This window comes from Castor canadensis, chromosome 7 (assembly GCF_047511655.1).
Source record: "Castor canadensis chromosome 7, mCasCan1.hap1v2, whole genome shotgun sequence".
Lineage (NCBI taxonomy): Eukaryota > Metazoa > Chordata > Mammalia > Rodentia > Castoridae > Castor > Castor canadensis.
Genome location: NC_133392.1, coordinates 12,033,220 through 12,039,219, shown reverse-complemented (window position 1 = coordinate 12,039,219; position 6,000 = coordinate 12,033,220).

The window sequence follows — 6,000 nt, the reverse complement described above, 5'->3', positions numbered from 1 at the left end:
AAAAGTTGAAAAGATTGCCACCATCAAGATTGTCACTGACTTTAGTCAAAATAAATGGCAAACCACTTTACAAGCCCAGCTCCTGAGAGAATGAATGTTGGTCACTTCCCAGTCCCAGACACAGCTGGAGTGTGGGAATCCTCAGGACTGTGCACTCAGGTACTAGAACGTGCCTGCCATACTCTTCGACTACCCCAACCAACAGCCAACGTGCCCCTTTTGGCAGCGTCTTTATCCATCTGGCCTTGGGCCACCCTCAGGCCTCACCATGGGCTGAGATGGTTCATAAATGCTCAGGAAAGCTGATTCCCACTGTTACCAAAGAATTGTGTGGAGTCCAGGTCACCAGCAGTTGGAAATGTGCTCTGAGAGTCCTATGGGCATCTTTATCTGACACCTCTGAGTCACCAAGCCAGATGGGACCAGGTTTCTCTTCCCAGACTGGCTTCCTAGAAGCCGCTGGAGTTAGGGGCCAGGTGTACTCAGAGGCCACTGGGTTAGAAGATTGTTCTTTCTGTGTTAGTATTTTTAAAGCTTGGGAAGGACTACAACCTCAGAATGTGGGGATTTTTTTTTTTAACTGCCAAGTGAAGTGGAAATGAGAAAGACCTGAGACCTTGGAACTCCCAGTGAGTGTGCTGACTTGTGAGCCCTGAGCTGAGTTTCTCATGACTGTACTGAGCTTAATCTTGGTGCCTGACGAGGCTGCACAAAAATACACATCGCTGTATTTGCCACTCTTAGCTTGCTGAGAAAGGTTGAAGTCATTTGCATGGGAGTCTGCCAACATCATTCCTGGGTGAACTCATTTGGGGAGGACAAACCAACAGGATCTAGAAACTTGAACATGTAAATTAAGAAAAGAAACCTATTGGACCATTTTTCTAAATGAGTCAAAGTTAAAGAATGTGACCACTTGGGGGTGGGGGGAGACCTGCATATCTGTTCTCAATGGACCTTAAACATTAAGGCTCCTTGAGTGGTTACTGAATTACGTTGGTAGTATTTTTATCACTAAACATCGCAGGTAGCTCTTTCATATAGTTAGAATACTTTTAAACCATCCGGGTTAGATATAACATGGCCATTGGGGTGGTTATCTGACTTGATCTGGGTTTTCATTGGGGCCAAGCATAGAGCTGGCTGTTAGGCTCTTACTAATATAACTGTCTTAGCCCCTACTAGAGTTGGAGGGCAAGCTGGGTGCCAGAGGCTCACACCTGTAATCCTAGCTGTTTGGGAGGCTGAGACTGGGAGAAGGCTAGCTGGGGCAAATAGTTTGTGAGGCCCTATTTCCAAAATTACCAGAAGAAAGCACACTGGAGGTGCGACTCAAGCTGTAGAGCACCTGCTTTACAAGTGGGAAGCCGTGAGTTCAAACCCCAGTCTTACTAAAAGAAAAGTTGGGATGGCAAGTACCTAATGAGGATCTACCAAGTGTGAGGGGGTCTTGGCTTATTTAACTCTCCAATACTCTTTGAGAACATTGTAATTAACATGGGTTTGAGTCAGAACCTCGGAACTGAAATCCCAGCTTTACACAGTGATAGCTTTGAGACAATGACAAAAGACAGAGTCTTCCCCTTCCTGGATTGCATATTTGTAAGCTAGGAGGAAATGAGCCTGGAAACTGAAAAGGGTCGCTGTTACTAACATCCCCATTTAACAGATAAGGAAATGGGAAGTGCCATGGTCACATGTACAGCTAGGAGCAGAGGCAGGATTTGAATCAGGTCCACAAGGCATCAAAGACCACTTCAATCTTGCCTCAGTAGTCCACAATCTTTAGCACTAAGTAGGCTGTGGTGCCCAAGAGGAAGAGGGTACCAGAGCGCTACAGAAACTTGAGAATAACCTCTCACCTCTTCAGAGAGTCATTATATATATATATATATATAAACATATATATGTAATTTCAAGTCTTATGGGATCCTTCCCATCTCACAAATGAAGCAAGTGCCTTGCAACTACTACAGATGGATCTACTTACAACCAATTGACAAGATTTTTCAACTTTACTGTGGTATGAAAGCAATATGTATTGAGTAAAAACCATTCTTAAATTTTAAATTTGGATCTTTTCCAGGGCTGGTGATGTGTGGTGCAAATCTGGCATGCAACACTGGGCCGTGGCAATGAGCCACACTTCAATGTGGTCAGCCATGCGACCACAAGGGGAAACAAAGAGAAGACTCTCTGTAGTGCACCGTGCCCCTAAGTAAGGATGACTGGTAGGTCATGACTGGTAAATCCATTCTCAGTTTACAGTAGTTTCCACGTGTGATGGGTTTATTGAGATGGAACTGGCTGTAAGCTGAGCATCTGTTAGTGATAGTGTCTACACTGAGAGCCATGTGTATCCTCAACACATGCAGCCTGCGTCCCTGGGTGTGGTTGCCAAGCTTTCTGTTGGCACCCCTCTTTCTTCCGGTCACCTCCATGCCCTCCACCCTCTCCTCCAGTCCATCCCCACCCATGATGCCTGTGTCCCTACCCTCTTTTTCAGATCCTACCCATCTTGAGCTCCAGCTTGTTAGGAATCTTTTCACATTTGGACTCCACAATCCTTCTCAGACTTCCCTCTCCCCAAACTCCTCACGCCGTCTCTGGCCTATTTGTCAGTGTGTGATTATTTTCATGTTGTTTAAGCATCTTTCATCACATTCTTGGCAAGGGCCATCCTGACACCTCCTTATTCTCACAGTGCTGTCCAGACTTGGGTGCGTAGGTACCACAGACGGCCAGGGGGCTCTTGAAAGTCTCTTTCAGTGGTAGAACCCCTGCTTAGCATGCACTAGGCGCTGGGTCAGATACTCAGCATTCTGTGTGTGTCAAAGTCCCTTTGACTTAAATCCTATAGTTCCAAGGCTAATAGATACTTCTTCAGAAGTAAATCCCATCATCAGGAGATGGAAGGGGGGTGGGATTAGTGCTAGCTCTCCCACAAACTTTTTGTAATCTCCCGATATGTAATTTGGAGTAAGCAAACTGTCTCTTCTCTCCGTGTTTCTCCCCTACCATCTGTGAAAGGTGGACATTTCTTCTTGGTCTGACTGTTATAGGGGGTTCTGTGGTCTGTGTCCTTTGTCTTCCTTCTGGCCTAGCCCAGAAGGCTAGTCTGGAACACCACTGTGGGCTGTGAAATCCTGCAAAGCCTCCCTGTGCGAGTGTGGCCTGTCTGCCTGCTGTTTGTAACATTATACAAATGTAATCATATGCCAACGGCCACGATCCAAGGCTGCAGTTATTTTGGGATGTGCAGGAGCCTGTAGGAAAGAAAATGCTGGAACATGTCTTAGTCACTTGGGCAAATACCTTTCGTTCTGTGTTCCAGCATGTTTTGTACTTTCAGGCAGCACGAGAAAGCTCCAACAGATGCACAAACCCTTTGTGATTCTGCGTGTTCTTCCTGAGCCGCTCTCCTTGCCTCTCAGTCTGGGTTGCCGCATCTTCCCGCTCTGAACTGGAGGGGTGAGAGCAGGGCTGGATTTAGCCCTGGGAGGCCCTAGGCATGAAAAAAACTGTGGTGGCTCTCTAGAGATGTAATTCAAAATGAAAACAATAGCAATTCACAGTAGAAGTGTGGATTGTACTTTGGTTGTACTTTGTTGTCTTTTAAAAAGTTAAAAATTAAATCTCTCCAGGTATGTGTGTCTGTGCTTGGGCATGTCCCCGCCTTCCTGGTCCTCTAAGCCGTTGTCTAGTGCCCTGCAGTAGGAACAGTGGGGATGAAGAGCTGCTGAGCCCTAGGGGAAGATACAGAGCAGGGTGAGGAGGGGACAGGGCCATAGGAGAAGCAGCAGAAGCCAGCCATGGTGCCAGCCCTGCACCCAGTGGGAGGGGAGGCAGCCACAGGTCCTGGCACATGGTACAATTGGAAACTGGCCTGAGAGGTGTGCAGAGGGGACTGAAAACAGCATCCCTTCTACAAGTTTCTGGAATACTCCTTTGCTGTCTTTGCCTGCTCTAACCAGAGCTCTGCCCTGGTGGATTGGCAAGACTCATGGAGGCTGCATTTTTCTCCATAGTCAGGTTGCTGAGGAAGTGTCTCCTTCTCTAGCCCAAAGAGAAATCATACCACTAGCCCCTCCCTGTTCTCTTCACTCCATCTCTTTCTCAACTGCCTCCTTCCTACAAAAAGTAGAACCCAAAAAAAACAATCCTCCTTAGTGTAACGTTCTTTTTTTTTTTTTTTTTTTTTTTTTTTTGGTGTCACTGGGGTCTGAACTCCGGGTCTCACGCTTGCTAGGTAAGAGTCTACCATTTGAACAACTCCACTAGCCCTTTTTTTTTGTGGTGAGTTTTTTCAAGATAGGATCTCCTGAAGTACTTGCTTGGGGATGGCTTCAAACCATGATCCTCCTGATCTCTGCCTCCTGATGGATATCTAGGATTACAGGTATGAGCCACCAATGCCCTGGTCCCCTTCATTTTCAAATACCTTGAGAGAGCTGCCTAAGTCCCCAGGATCTGGTCTCCCATGTCCTTCTCTACCCACTGTGGTCCACTCCCCCACCCCACAGAAACCTTTCCTCATAGGCATATGGCTTCTTCAGATCTCTTCCCTCTCAGACTCTGACTCATCCTCTTTCCCTGGTCTCCTAGCCACTGAGACCTCCCCAGCATCCTTCCTCTTACCAGGTGAGGATTAGCTTTGTGTCAGCTTAGACAGGCACTAGGACTAGATACTAGATTTTGCTGTGTAGATATTTTGTAGAAGTGCCGCACATCTACCGTCTGCTGGCTTTAAATAAAGAAGTTAACCCTCCTTGATGCTGGTGGGCCTTACGAGCAAAACCAGGTCTCCTGATGGTGAAACAATTCTGCTTCAAGTCTGTAGCACAAGCTCCTGCTGGAGTTCCTAGTCCTCTGGCTTGCTGTATAGATTCCCAGCTCACCAGCCCCAATCACATGAACCATTTCCTTCGAATAAATCTCTTACACACACAAACACACACCCTGATTTCTCTTTCTCTGGAGAACCCTGACTGATGCATACTGTGTACCCTGTTACCGCTTCCTCCTCCCAGACCCCAGTCACCTCTGGTCTATGTTTCTGGTACCCTTTTTCTCCCGAGCATCAAACATACACAGTTGTCACAGGGCACATGGGAAGATAAGCATTTTCCTGATAGCTTCCTGGGACCCCCTCAGGGTCCCCAGCACCAAGTCAGCTCTGGGCCAGCACAAGCCCTCCAAGGTGCAATCTGAGGCAAGCCAGGTGGAATGACAGAGCCAGTTGTCATGAGTGAGGGTGGGATGGGGGCAGATGTTCAGGCCTAGCCAGTGGCCACCATGTGAGAAACCAACCCAGTGGTGTAAGAGCTTCCAGTTTTCCAAGACCAGAAATCTGTTCCTGTGAAATGTCTCCTTTTAAAAATGTTTTTCAATGTTTTCAAAATCTAGGCAGACCCAACAAAACCATCTGCAGGCCAGATTTGGCCTTGGAGCTGCCAATTAGCAAGTTCTAAGTCCCACTGTGCTGTAAATATTTAATTCTGTCTCCCTTCCTGTCCTGCCCTCCTGCAAACACTGAGCTTGGGCTTTTTGGCCTCTGACACAGCCATCTTAGGGTAGGACAAATGACCTGGAGAAATGACAGCAGGGAGAGGGAGCAGGGCTCTCTGCTCTTGCTCTTTCCATCTTGCTGAACCTCCTTTTAATTCCCTCACCCTCATCCATGCCTTACCCTGTCATTCAAATGTCACCAACTGCTCCCTATTGTGTGATTTTTTTTTGCCCCCTCAGTTCTGGGGCTGCCTCCAGAATCCTCTAGTATAAACAAAGCTCCACTCCCCTCTTTATTGGTCCACTCTGTTCATCACCAGCGTTTTAATGGAGGTGGCAGGTCTAGAGTCCCATAGACCTGGCTCCAGTCTCAGGTTCTTCTCTCAATAACCTGTGACCACAGGCAGATTCTTAACCTTTTTGAGCCTTGGTTTCTCTCTTAGTTAAATGGTGACAATAAGTGTCCCCAACTCTACAAGGAATAATACATTT